General features: G+C 36.9%; 2 pseudogenes; both read right to left on the bottom strand.

Annotated features, from left to right (window-relative positions):
- Positions 1–4148: 4148 nt before the first annotated feature.
- Positions 4149–4267, bottom strand: LOC132915832 (5S ribosomal RNA; annotated as a pseudogene).
- An 8122-nt stretch (positions 4268–12389) lies between these two features.
- Positions 12390–12508, bottom strand: LOC132915842 (5S ribosomal RNA; annotated as a pseudogene).
- Between the last annotated feature and the right edge of the window lie 3231 nt (positions 12509–15739).

Raw genomic sequence — 15739 nt, 5'->3', positions numbered from 1 at the left:
CGAGTGGCACAATTGCAATACTACTTGGTATAAAATATACATTTGCAAATGATATGCGGTATTGTATGAATATAGAAATTAATGATGACATTAAACTATACTATATGATTGTATAATTTATATTATAATTACATACTAAATATTTCGTCGATAGAATTTGTCTTTAGTTAGAATGATTAGATTCCTATTTGTGGCAGTTGCTCCCATTATAGAATAAGTTTCAGTACTTAAGGCTACAAACCATTACCTCTTAAATTCAATACTTGATTCAGGGCTTCTATAATGAAATATATATCTCGCGCATACGTACTTGTGAACTATCCAAGATATAGAATGAGTCGAAGTTCTGTGGGAAAGTAATTTATAGTTATAGTGGGTTTGGTAACGTTATTACATATTTGAATAACGTTCACGCCATCACAAAATCGAGTATGACGCTCCGTCAGTCTATAAACATGCGGGGAGATGCAGGACGACGAGGATAGCCTCCCGTGACGTAGCGCCTGGTACGGACGGTATCTCCGGACGGGTATGAGCGGAGAGGACGCGGATAATTGCCCCCAAGCTACGACACTTATTTCACGGTGTCAGTGGGAGGGAGCCTCTCGTCGGATAAAGCGCATGGTGAGGCTGGTACAGCTTCTGAAGGGCGGCACGACCGACGTTCTCGTCGTCCTCGTATCGCCCGATGCTCTTATGTAATGAAGTGGGCAAGCTCTTCGAAGGAAACTTTGCCGCCCGTCCTGAAACCCACTTGTCAGAGCGAGTGCACCGTTAACACGAAAGACGGTACGGCTTTCTCACGAAGGCGGCCAAGACCCTTTCTAGTCCACAGATAGAGTGTAACGCGGTACACGACTGAGCGTCAATGTGAGTTACATTGTCGATATTTCTGTAGAAAACTGCCGCGGCTGAAACAAATTGCCGTCTCAATGGCACCATTTTATTTCAAGCTTTGCGCTACAGTTCTGAATCATTTTCGTAGGACAAGGCAGTTTCGTGTTCTCGCAAAATCAAACTGTCGAATTAAGGTACATACTATCAATTACAGTCTAATACATTTTAGCGGTTCAACATCGATAGGACGATTTCGCATCGAAATTTTCGGAGGACCACGTAACCTTCCAACGATGACCGTCGTACGAGCAGTGGATAAGCCTACTTCGTGTCGTAGGTTCCTCGCACCTCGTACTCTACTCCTTGATTGTTGTTCGGCAGCTTTAGCGGCTGTGGTTCCGAGGAACCCCATCCTGAACCCCTTTCTCGTACGCCGGATGTGACTTCTTGCTGTCCGCCGAAGACACTTGTCGGATCTGCATATGTTCAACCATTTGCGCGAGACAAGCGCGGCGCTCTGCAGGGAGGAGGGATCCAATTTTCGAAGTAACAAGTGCGAAACCTCCAGTGGTAGTTCGGAAATGATATCTACCTTGCTTGGCATCAGTAAACCACCTCTAAATCATTCTAATCAACGTACCACGTAAACACGAATCCAACGCGTTCCAGGAATAGAATCAACTGCCTGTAGTTGTTTAACTGTACACGACGAGTAAAATTATTTCGGGTACTCCTGTAGTACAGAACAGACACCCAAACGACAATATTTCAACACAAAAATATTTAAAACAATAGTTATGAAAGCATGATACTTAATACCGCACTTGACATCACGTATAAGTAAAAGTAAATTTCTTCGAACAAATTTCAAGTTAAATCTTTAGGTTGTGTAATTATATCAAACTTGTTCAATTAACAATGAGCTATTTCCATCATGTTTTGACAACCGACTCATCGATGATGCAATTCCTTGGAATTGAAAAAGGAATGTGCATAATTTTGTCCTCCATCAACACTCAAAATATTATCTACATGCTATACTTAGGGATTCAATTTTAAAATACGTTGCTTCATTTTCCATCTCTGCTTTCCTACAATCAGTATGTGAAAGATTTTTCACAGTATCCATCCATCCGCAATTTGTATAAATAGTATTTCAGTCTCTCGCGTCACTTGAACTGTAATATACACCTGTCTTTTATTTTCATTACTCCTCTGCATACCATTTGTGAGGAACAATACATTTTATTTGTTAATCCAATAACATGTAAAGTTCTTCATTTGTTCTAAGATCAATCTATGAATTAGTGAAGAGAATATTGCAATCTGTAAAAATAAGTATCTAGTAATATTACTTCCGAACCAACATATATATTGCAATGCTTGTCAAATTTCAAAGTAATTTCCTATCCATATGAAACATATTTCATATATGTGTATGTCTATTACTTTGATTAGTTGTTCTACTTGTAACAATTCGCCATTCTGGATCATCTAGATTCAACAAAGACGCATTCAATTTACTCCATACCTCATAAAGCTCCTATTATCATAATTACATGGGAAGATAGAGAGCTGTGACAGTATCCAGCTCTCAACTTTGAACAAGGCATATTGACAAGCCAGAGTAACTCACATACAACTTGGTGGTACAAGCGTTGAAAAAACTTTTCTGGACCTGAGAAAACACATGTGCACAGGTAACGAACAAAAGAGATTAGAGCTCACCAAATAAAACTTGCTATAATTTGCTGTAACTTGTCACAATAAGCCTATGTGTATCGCGCGTCAGACGATTTTGGAATTAGTTGATGCTTGGATGTTCAAGATACGGAAACACGGAGTGATGAGACGTTTATGTACAAAGTGATTATGGTGCGACTCATCGTCAGTCAGAAAACTTCATGCACGATTTGCTAAAAACAAACAATTTTCCCCTTTGTTTATCCCCTACCAATCGTCTGTCGTCACTCCTTATCTCATACACAGACAGGCGAAATAATGTCGCCGATGACGGCCAACAGCCTGGACACATGTGCGGATCTCTTGCCTGCGACAGAATTTTGTTATGTGTAGTATGCTGGACTGAAAAGGACTAATATGGCGAATTAGAAGATCGCAGGAAAATTTTTGACATTTTCCAAATTTTATCAATTCCTTTTTATTTATTCAAAAGTCTACAAAACTGTTAATTAACATTAAGGAAATATATACAAAATCTCGACGTTCAGAATAATGGAGAGAATATTCGAAACGGTACTATTAAATCTATAAGTTACCATGCAATACAAATTTTCTTTAAACGCTAAGACATACAAAATACGTAATGTTTTGTGTAAATTGCCATACTTTTGAAAATAAAAAATATCGAATCAAACATTCTTCAAATATATTTCGAACGCTCATTAATACTACAAAATTATATTACTACAAAATTATATTACTACAAAATTATTTCACTACAAAATTATATTACTACAAAATTATATTACTACAAAATTATATTACTACAAAATTATATTACTACAAAATTATACTTCTACAAAATTATATTACTACAAAATTATATTACTACAAAATTATATTACTACAAAATTATACTTCTACAAAATTATATTACTACAAAATTATATTACTACAAAATTATATTACCACAAAAAATTGTAAAGGTCCCGAATGCATCGGTCACGATACAGTTTACAAACCAAACCAATGAAAGGTGCAGAGACTAGAGAACATGGGGTCCCCAATCGTGTGGTACGCTTCAGCATCGTTGACAACACCAACTCCCTCCCTCCGTCTGTTCAAATGTCATCTCAAACGGTGAAGCTGTAAATTAAAAAAATCCTTATATACATCAGAATAGTAATGCGATTTCTATTCCTGCAGCACCGACGTGATACACGGTGCTCCATAATCGCTCCAGATTGCATATAGTTGTTGTTGAAATCTCTATGCATTTGGTGGATAAAACGTTGCGAGAAATTATCCTCTTGTAAAAGTAGTCACATAAGCTTCCAGTCTTCATAACCTTTTTTTTTTTTTCATGAGGAGGGGAAAATGCTGTTACGCATGCCCAGTGACCCGAATCACTGGGTTATGTGGGACTCGCGCGGATGTTGTTGCCATACCCACTAAAAAAACCACTCCTCCTTCTTCCTCTGCTTTGAGGGCAGACAACCCCGGTAATACCAGGCGGCAGTCATCAGGGTTGTCCTTTCATGCCCCGCTGTATCTTCCTCTTCGGGCAGTTACTGCTCGCGTCATCTTCTTAGACAGTTCAAATACTGGGCTGATCTCCTTCTGAAAAAAACCAACACCACGCGGAGTTCCCAAGCGGTCACCGATCTTAGTACTATCCGTGCCCGGCGTTGCTTAACTTTCGTGATCGGACGGGAACGAGTGCACTCAACGCGGCTTGGGCGTTGGCCGGTCTTCATAACCCGAAGGTTTGCAGTTTTCCCACTACTTCAGCGTCGTACTGGTACTTTTACTTCTGATAGCTTAGACATGAAATCGTCTAAACTTCTCAATTCAGGACACAAATCAGGCTCTTTCCATGGATTGCTCTGCTGAGACGTGCCTTCATCATCGCAGCGTTCATAATTTATACAATTTTCCTTCTTCAATAATTTTTCTTTAAATTTCTGCAATTTTAAAGCTTTAGATGATTGCTTGATGCGTAATTCATTTTCAGCTTTGAAGAGAGCACACGTCAGCATTGCTTCAATCCGTAAATCGCGTCTGCGATTTCGGCAATACCTTGATTTTTTACTGCGGATTCTTCTGATCCAAGATGCTAATCGTTTAGTACTACTTGGCTTGGCGTCAATATCACAAACTCTCTTCTTAGACTTTGCCATGACGACGGCTTCGTAGTTTTCTTAATTTGCAGGAATGCAAATGTCCTCTTTTTCGAGGTTAACACAGTGTCGATGTTACGATATTCACGTTTTCTTATTGTTTCCTAAACTATTTCACCTAATTAATGAATAAATTATAATAATAAGTACACTAACCTGTATATGGCTCGTGATTGTTGTAGAACAAGATAGAACAGGTTCACACAACACACAAAATATTTGAAACTGTCGAGCAAAATAAGATCCTCTCCGCTTGCAGACGACTCGACAAATGCCTACGTTGCGCGTCTGATGGTGGCTTTATATACCCTCAAGCTTGTCGTTACGTACTGGTCTTATGCGCGAACGATAGAAAATAATTCCATATAGAATCTTACATTATTATCATTTTTGAAAAATACTACAATCCAATTAATTTTTAAAAATATTTGCGACAATTTTAATGCAAAATCTTATATACTTTGTACATTATATTAAAATTCCTCATTTACAGGAAATAATCAATAGCGTATGAAGATGTTCTGCGGTTAATTTCTAACCAATCACGTGCGCCATTTTGCAGGCGTCATTTCCGGTGTAGATATCTTCCAACCTAACCTCAAATTTCTTCACATATTATTTAGAACGTATATTAATGTTGATGTACTAGAAATATTATTGTTAAATATTATAGCCAATATTACAGTTAAATGATTAACGGTAATAAAGTACCATTTTTTCACAATAAAAAAAGCATTTTTTTTAATGATTCCAAGATATTTGGATCGATATTTTACTACACGATCAATTCAGTTAACCCGATCCTGACATTTTTATTAATGTAATAACTTTACAAGCAAAAAAAGGTAAAAAAAAACTATTTTAAACGTAAGATCTAAAATTCTGATATGCGATAAAATATAATATTTTTAATGCGAATAAACTTTTTTATAAAATTTTTAATTTCTTGTTTTTTTTATAAAATCAAATCTATAAGTAGTAACTGGAATTTTTTGTTTGAAACCTATTCATCTTGAATTAATAACAAATCTTTGCTGCAACCACTATTAATGGCTTTAACTTTATCAGTGTTTAACAAATTTCTTATCTGTAACGATAATAGAAAACTGTATCTACATTCTATTAAATTTTCACACTTTACGTCATGAGAAGTTCACGCAACTTTCTTTCAAATGAAGTATATGGTAAAATTAATCCCCTTTCTTCTGTGTATATAGTCTGCATAATTTTATCCTCAAATTTGGAATAATTTAAAGTAAATAAAAGTTGTATGTAAAAATATGCATAAAAACGATTTTGTACGTATATTCGAATAGTTCCTTATAATATATTAATGATACATATATTGTGGGATAACCATAGTTCGGTGAAACGAAAATTGTTTTTTTCACGTTTATAAACATAAAATGCACTATCTATCGATAATTAAGTATCATTTTAAAATTAATTAGTGTTGAAGTGATCGTCACTTCTGAGAAAACTCTACATCTGGTCTTCGGTTTCTCAACCGCCTAAGGTCTTCGAAAGCGCATATACAAAGGAATGCGTCGAGGAAAGACCATAAGCGGTACACGTCCGACGTTGGTTTAGGCAGTTGTTTCAGTCTTAGGGTAACGTTGCTAGTGTCACGTAAAATTATGCAAAAGAACAACAAAAAAGAATAAAAAAAAGAAACTTTATTTTTCTTCTAACACTTGGTTTTACAATCTACTTCCGAGCTCTAAGCGTGACCTTTTAAGACTGAAGCTCTTATGATTTTTTACTTTCGATCGGATCCGATCGCTTTCTTTTGTTATCCCTCAACATCCCCACCGTCCACGCATTTGCCAGGCGTCCGCGGCCGTTGCCACGCGCTCTTTCTTCTAGAGCCTTCGGTGGAAGGACCGTTGGGATGTTGATGGTTCATTAGGCACTTCAGCGATATACATTGTCGCCGAGTGCCGCCACATCTTTATCTCCGATTTTATAGTGAGCCGGTCGTGACATACCCCCCTGGTTAGATTGATCTTGGTCCTCTAAGATCTTAGTAGAATGGAATTATTTAAATGTAGATCGAAGGATATGTTTACCCCCCTTTTTTTTTTAGGGATCATTATGAATTGGTTTTCTGCACGTAATGGTACAAAAGTTATTTCGTTAATCTTAAATATAGCAATTTTACAATATTTGTTAGTGTTCGGGAAGCTAACAATTTCAGAGGCGTAATCATGTTGTAGTTTTCGATCGTGAATTGGTTGGGTTTGTTTACAAAGCGTAATTCCTATCCCGTGAATTCAAGGCATCTAATTAAGGGTATTATTACTAGTGCTAGGGTCAGCATTATCCTGAAAAAAGTACGCTTTCAGTCGTTTACCATGTATCTTTTTCTTAGCATTGTCGATAGAAATAATGTAATAAGGAGTTTTCACATCGTTAATCCTGTAAGGTCCTAACCATTCAATGTGCAACTTATCTCTTTTATGGTCGTTGTGAATTAAAACAAAGTCTCCTTTTCTAAACACGGTCTGAGTTTTAACAATCTTTCTTTCTTGGTCTCGCTTGTATCGTTGCTTATTCTGAATAAGCGTTTTGTGAGCTGTTTCCCAATATTTATTCAGTTGTTTTTGCCAAAGTGAGTACATATCATCATAGGTAAGTGTGGGGAATTTGGATATTGCGGAAGGTAAGTTAGCTTTTCGCCCAAAGGTCAATTCAAAGGGAGAGAATCCTGTTCCTTCATGTTTCGCGGTGTTGTACCCTAAACAAATGAAATTAAGTACTTCGTCCCATTCTTTGTCATTGTCGTGTAATGCAGTACGAATTAAATCTTTAACTGAGGCATGCGTTCTTTCGAGAGATCCGTTACTCTGTGGGTGAAATGAAGTTGTTTTGATGTGTTTGATTTTAAAAGCTTCTTCAAATTTCGTCATTAAATCGCTAACAAAATTTTGTCCCTGGTCTGTTAGGATCGTTTTTGGTGCCGAAAATATGTAAATATAGTGTTCAATGAGCGCATTAATTATGGATTCAGTTCGTTGCGTTTTAAGGGGAACTAGTATCAGATATTTCGATCGACGGAGCACGTCGATACAGATGTGACTCGAGTCGGGCAGCCACAATCCTCTCCAACAGCTTGCCAGCCTGATCCAGCAGGCACACAGGCCAGAATGCGGAAGGCGAGTATGTATTTAATTGCAAAATAAACGGGAAGATGTTCGACCTTCATAGTCCATGTTCAGCAGAAGCAAGTTTCATTGCATCTTTTAAAAGTCGCCTTATTTTTCTTTGGCCTAATGATCCCTCACTTACTATAAACAGATTTGCAAAATTTATTGAAGACAATTGTCCTGTGCACAATGCACGCTTAAAATATTAAAACTACAGAATGTACATATATTGATATACGTGACTTGAGCCGCATAGAAGTCAAACAGATTAATTCCGTTCGGTTTACTGTTGTTTCAAATATGAAATACTTATGATATATTTTAGTATTTAGTATTATATTTCTATATAAGTACAGGTAATATCGGAAGATGGAATTAATAAGTTTGTCTTCCGAGTGGCACAATTGCAATACTACTTGGTATAAAATATACATTTGCAAATGATATGCGGTATTGTATGAATATAGAAATTAATGATGACATTAAACTATACTATATGATTGTATAATTTATATTATAATTACATACTAAATATTTCGTCGATAGAATTTGTCTTTAGTTAGAATGATTAGATTCCTATTTGTGGCAGTTGCTCCCATTATAGAATAAGTTTCAGTACTTAAGGCTACAAACCATTACCTCTTAAATTCAATACTTGATTCAGGGCTTCTATAATGAAATATATATCTCGCGCATACGTACTTGTGAACTATCCAAGATATAGAATGAGTCGAAGTTCTGTGGGAAAGTAATTTATAGTTATAGTGGGTTTGGTAACGTTATTACATATTTGAATAACGTTCACGCCATCACAAAATCGAGTATGACGCTCCGTCAGTCTATAAACATGCGGGGAGATGCAGGACGACGAGGATAGCCTCCCGTGACGTAGCGCCTGGTACGGACGGTATCTCCGGACGGGTATGAGCGGAGAGGACGCGGATAATTGCCCCCAAGCTACGACACTTATTTCACGGTGTCAGTGGGAGGGAGCCTCTCGTCGGATAAAGCGCATGGTGAGGCTGGTACAGCTTCTGAAGGGCGGCACGACCGACGTTCTCGTCGTCCTCGTATCGCCCGATGCTCTTATGTAATGAAGTGGGCAAGCTCTTCGAAGGAAACTTTGCCGCCCGTCCTGAAACCCACTTGTCAGAGCGAGTGCACCGTTAACACGAAAGACGGTACGGCTTTCTCACGAAGGCGGCCAAGACCCTTTCTAGTCCACAGATAGAGTGTAACGCGGTACACGACTGAGCGTCAATGTGAGTTACATTGTCGATATTTCTGTAGAAAACTGCCGCGGCTGAAACAAATTGCCGTCTCAATGGCACCATTTTATTTCAAGCTTTGCGCTACAGTTCTGAATCATTTTCGTAGGACAAGGCAGTTTCGTGTTCTCGCAAAATCAAACTGTCGAATTAAGGTACATACTATCAATTACAGTCTAATACATTTTAGCGGTTCAACATCGATAGGACGATTTCGCATCGAAATTTTCGGAGGACCACGTAACCTTCCAACGATGACCGTCGTACGAGCAGTGGATAAGCCTACTTCGTGTCGTAGGTTCCTCGCACCTCGTACTCTACTCCTTGATTGTTGTTCGGCAGCTTTAGCGGCTGTGGTTCCGAGGAACCCCATCCTGAACCCCTTTCTCGTACGCCGGATGTGACTTCTTGCTGTCCGCCGAAGACACTTGTCGGATCTGCATATGTTCAACCATTTGCGCGAGACAAGCGCGGCGCTCTGCAGGGAGGAGGGATCCAATTTTCGAAGTAACAAGTGCGAAACCTCCAGTGGTAGTTCGGAAATGATATCTACCTTGCTTGGCATCAGTAAACCACCTCTAAATCATTCTAATCAACGTACCACGTAAACACGAATCCAACGCGTTCCAGGAATAGAATCAACTGCCTGTAGTTGTTTAACTGTACACGACGAGTAAAATTATTTCGGGTACTCCTGTAGTACAGAACAGACACCCAAACGACAATATTTCAACACAAAAATATTTAAAACAATAGTTATGAAAGCATGATACTTAATACCGCACTTGACATCACGTATAAGTAAAAGTAAATTTCTTCGAACAAATTTCAAGTTAAATCTTTAGGTTGTGTAATTATATCAAACTTGTTCAATTAACAATGAGCTATTTCCATCATGTTTTGACAACCGACTCATCGATGATGCAATTCCTTGGAATTGAAAAAGGAATGTGCATAATTTTGTCCTCCATCAACACTCAAAATATTATCTACATGCTATACTTAGGGATTCAATTTTAAAATACGTTGCTTCATTTTCCATCTCTGCTTTCCTACAATCAGTATGTGAAAGATTTTTCACAGTATCCATCCATCCGCAATTTGTATAAATAGTATTTCAGTCTCTCGCGTCACTTGAACTGTAATATACACCTGTCTTTTATTTTCATTACTCCTCTGCATACCATTTGTGAGGAACAATACATTTTATTTGTTAATCCAATAACATGTAAAGTTCTTCATTTGTTCTAAGATCAATCTATGAATTAGTGAAGAGAATATTGCAATCTGTAAAAATAAGTATCTAGTAATATTACTTCCGAACCAACATATATATTGCAATGCTTGTCAAATTTCAAAGTAATTTCCTATCCATATGAAACATATTTCATATATGTGTATGTCTATTACTTTGATTAGTTGTTCTACTTGTAACAATTCGCCATTCTGGATCATCTAGATTCAACAAAGACGCATTCAATTTACTCCATACCTCATAAAGCTCCTATTATCATAATTACATGGGAAGATAGAGAGCTGTGACAGTATCCAGCTCTCAACTTTGAACAAGGCATATTGACAAGCCAGAGTAACTCACATACAACTTGGTGGTACAAGCGTTGAAAAAACTTTTCTGGACCTGAGAAAACACATGTGCACAGGTAACGAACAAAAGAGATTAGAGCTCACCAAATAAAACTTGCTATAATTTGCTGTAGCTTGTCACAATAAGCCTATGTGTATCGCGCGTCAGACGATTTTGGAATTAGTTGATGCTTGGATGTTCAAGATACGGAAACACGGAGTGATGAGACGTTTATGTACAAAGTGATTATGGTGCGACTCATCGTCAGTCAGAAAACTTCATGCACGATTTGCTAAAAACAAACAATTTTCCCCTTTGTTTATCCCCTACCAATCGTCTGTCGTCACTCCTTATCTCATACACAGACAGGCGAAATAATGTCGCCGATGACGGCCAACAGCCTGGACACATGTGCGGATCTCTTGCCTGCGACAGAATTTTGTTATGTGTAGTATGCTGGACTGAAAAGGACTAATATGGCGAATTAGAAGATCGCAGGAAAATTTTTGACATTTTCCAAATTTTATCAATTCCTTTTTATTTATTCAAAAGTCTACAAAACTGTTAATTAACATTAAGGAAATATATACAAAATCTCGACGTTCAGAATAATGGAGAGAATATTCGAAACGGTACTATTAAATCTATAAGTTACCATGCAATACAAATTTTCTTTAAACGCTAAGACATACAAAATACGTAATGTTTTGTGTAAATTGCCATACTTTTGAAAATAAAAAATATCGAATCAAACATTCTTCAAATATATTTCGAACGCTCATTAATACTACAAAATTATATTACTACAAAATTATATTACTACAAAATTATTTCACTACAAAATTATATTACTACAAAATTATATTACTACAAAATTATATTACTACAAAATTATATTACTACAAAATTATACTTCTACAAAATTATATTACTACAAAATTATATTACTACAAAATTATATTACTACAAAATTATACTTCTACAAAATTATATTACTACAAAATTATATTACTACAAAATTATATTACCACAAAAAATTGTAAAGGTCCCGAATGCATCGGTCACGATACAGTTTACAAACCAAACCAATGAAAGGTGCAGAGACTAGAGAACATGGGGTCCCCAATCGTGTGGTACGCTTCAGCATCGTTGACAACACCAACTCCCTCTCCCTCCGTCTGTCCAAATGTCATCTCAAACGGTGAAGCTGTAAATTAAAAAAATCCTTATATACATCAGAATAGTAATGCGATTTCTATTCCTGCAGCACCGACGTGATACACGGTGCTCCATAATCGCTCCAGAATGCATATAGTTGTTGTTGAAATCTCTATGCATTTGGTGGATAAAACGTTGCGAGAAATTATCCTCTTGTAAAAGTAGTCACATAAGCTTCCAGGTCTTCATAACCTTTTTTTTTTTTTCATGAGGAGGGGAAAATGCTGTTACGCATGCCCAGTGACCCGAATCACTGGGTTATGTGGGACTCGCGCGGATGTTGTTGCCATACCCACTAAAAAAACCACTCCTCCTTCTTCCTCTGCTTTGAGGGCAGACAACCCCGGTAATACCAGGCGGCAGTCATCAGGGTTGTCCTTTCATGCCCCGCTGTATCTTCCTCTTCGGGCAGTTACTGCTCGCGTCATCTTCTTAGACAGTTCAAATACTGGGCTGATCTCCTTCTGAAAAAAACCAACACCACGCGGAGTTCCCAAGCGGTCACCGATCTCAGTACTATCCGTGCCCGGCGTTGCTTAACTTTCGTGATCGGACGGGAACGAGTGCACTCAACGCGGCTTGGGCGTTGGCCGGTCTTCATAACCCGAAGGTTTGCAGTTTTCCCACTACTTCAGCGTCGTACTGGTACTTTTACTTCTGATAGCTTAGACATGAAATCGTCTAAACTTCTCAATTCAGGACACAAATCAGGCTCTTTCCATGGATTGCTCTGCTGAGACGTGCCTTCATCATCGCAGCGTTCGTAATTTATACAATTTTCCTTCTTCAATAATTTTTCTTTAAATTTCTGCAATTTTAAAGCTTTAGATGATTGCTTGATGCGTAATTCATTTTCAGCTTTGAAGAGAGCACACGTCAGCATTGCTTCAATCCGTAAATCGCGTCTGCGATTTCGTCAATACCTTGATTTTTTACTGCGGATTCTTCTGATCCAAGATGCTAATCGTTTAGTACTACTTGGCTTGGCGTCAATATCACAAACTCTCTTCTTAGACTTTGCCATGACGACGGCTTCGTAGTTTTCTTAATTTGCAGGAATGCAAATGTCCTCTTTTTCGAGGTTAACACAGTGTCGATGTTACGATATTCACGTTTTCTTATTGTTTCCTAAACTATTTCACCTAATTAATGAATAAATTATAATAATAAGTACACTAACCTGTATATGGCTCGTGATTGTTGTAGAACAAGATAGAACAGGTTCACACAACACACAAAATATTTGAAACTGTCGAGCAAAATAAGATCCTCTCCGCTTGCAGACGACTCGACAAATGCCTACGTTGCGCGTCTGATGGTGGCTTTATATACCCTCAAGCTTGTCGTTACGTACTGGTCTTATGCGCGAACGATAGAAAATAATTCCATATAGAATCTTACATTATTATCATTTTTGAAAAATACTACAATCCAATTAATTTTTAAAAATATTTGCGACAATTTTAATGCAAAATCTTATATACTTTGTACATTATATTAAAATTCCTCATTTACAGGAAATAATCAATAGCGTATGAAGATGTTCTGCGGTTAATTTCTAACCAATCACGTGCGCCATTTTGCAGGCGTCATTTCCGGTGTAGATATCTTCCAACCTAACCTCAAATTTCTTCACATATTATTTAGAACGTATATTAATGTTGATGTACTAGAAATATTATTGTTAAATATTATAGCCAATATTACAGTTAAATGATTAACGGTAATAAAGTACCATTTTTTCACAATAAAAAAAGCATTTTTTTTAATGATTCCAAGATATTTGGATCGATATTTTACTACACGATCAATTCAGTTAACCCGATCCTGACATTTTTATTAATGTAATAACTTTACAAGCAAAAAAAGGTAAAAAAAAACTATTTTAAACGTAAGATCTAAAATTCTGATATGCGATAAAATATAATATTTTTAATGCGAATAAACTTTTTTATAAAATTTTTAATTTCTTGTTTTTTTTATAAAATCAAATCTATAAGTAGTAACTGGAATTTTTTGTTTGAAACCTATTCATCTTGAATTAATAACAAATCTTTGCTGCAACCACTATTAATGGCTTTAACTTTATCAGTGTTTAACAAATTTCTTATCTGTAACGATAATAGAAAACTGTATCTACATTCTATTAAATTTTTACACTTTACGTCATGAGAAGTTCACGCAACTTTCATTCAAATGAAGTATATGGTAAAATTAATCCCCTTTCTTCTGTGTATATAGTCTGCATAATTTTATCCTCAAATTTGGAATAATTTAAAGTAAATAAAAGTTGTATGTAAAAATACGCATAAAAACGATTTTGTACGTATATTCGAATAGTTCCTTATAATATATTAATGATACATATATTGTGGGATAACCATAGTTCGGTGAAACGAAAATTGTTTTTTTCACGTTTATAAACATAAAATGCACTATCTATCGATAATTAAGTATCATTTTAAAATTAATTAGTGTTGAAGTGATCGTCACTTCTGAGAAAACTCTACATCTGGTCTTCGGTTTCTCAACCGCCTAAGGTCTTCGAAAGCGCATATACAAAGGAATGCGTCGAGGAAAGACCATAAGCGGTACACGTCCGACGTTGGTTTAGGCAGTTGTTTCAGTCTCAGGGTAACGTTGCTAGTGTCACGTAAAATTATGCAAAAGAACAACAAAAAAGAATAAAAAAAAGAAACTTTATTTTTCTTCTAACACTTGGTTTTACAATCTACTTCCGAGCTCTAAGCGTGACCTTTTAAGACTGAAGCTCTTATGATTTTTTACTTTCGATCGGATCCGATCGCTTTCTTTTGTTATCCCTCAACATCCCCACCGTCCGCGCATTTGCCAGGCGTCCGCGGCCGTTGCCACGCGCTCTTTCTTCTAGAGCCTTCGGTGGAAGGACCGTTGGGATGTTGATGGTTCATTAGGCACTTCAGCGATATACATTGTCGCCGAGTGCCGCCACATCTTTATCTCCGATTTTAAAGTGAGCCGGTCGTGACATACCCCCCTGGTTAGATTGATCTTGGTCCTCTAAGATCTTAGTAGAATGGAATTATTTAAATGTAGATCGAAGGATATGTTTACCCCCCTTTTTTTTTAGGGATCATTATGAATTGGTTTTCTGCATGTAATGGTACAAAAGTTATTTCGTTAATCTTAAATATAGCAATTTTACAATATTTGTTAGTGTTCGGGAAGCTAACAATTTCAGAGGCGTAATCATGTTGTAGTTTTCGATCGTGAATTGGTTGGGTTTGTTTACAAAGCGTAATTCCTATCCCGTGAATTCAAGGCATCTAATTAAGGGTATTATTACTAGTGCTAGGGTCAGCATTATCCTGAAAAAAGTACGCTTTCAGTCGTTTACCATGTATCTTTTTCTTAGCATTGTCGATAGAAATAATGTAATAAGGAGTTTTCACATCGTTAATCCTGTAAGGTCCTAACCATTCAATGTGCAACTTATCTCTTTTATGGTCGTTGTGAATTAAAACAAAGTCTCCTTTTCTAAACACGGTCTGAGTTTTAACAATCTTTCTTTCTTGGTCTCGCTTGTATCGTTGCTTATTCTGAATAAGCGTTTTGTGAGCTGTTTCCCAATATTTATTCAGTTGTTTTTGCCAAAGTGAGTACATATCATCATAGGTAAGTGTGGGGAATTTGGATATTGCGGAAGGTAAGTTAGCTTTCCGCCCAAAGGTCAATTCAAAGGGAGAGAATCCTGTTCCTTCATGTTTCGCGGTGTTGTACCCTAAACAAATGAAATTAAGTACTTCGTCCCATTCTTTGTCATTGTCGTGTAATGCAGTACGA

Source organism: Bombus pascuorum, unplaced genomic scaffold (assembly GCF_905332965.1).
Source record: "Bombus pascuorum unplaced genomic scaffold, iyBomPasc1.1, whole genome shotgun sequence".
NCBI lineage: Eukaryota > Metazoa > Arthropoda > Insecta > Hymenoptera > Apidae > Bombus > Bombus pascuorum.
The sequence above is the reverse complement of the archived record's forward strand: the minus strand, read 5'-3'. Positions and strand labels throughout refer to the sequence as shown.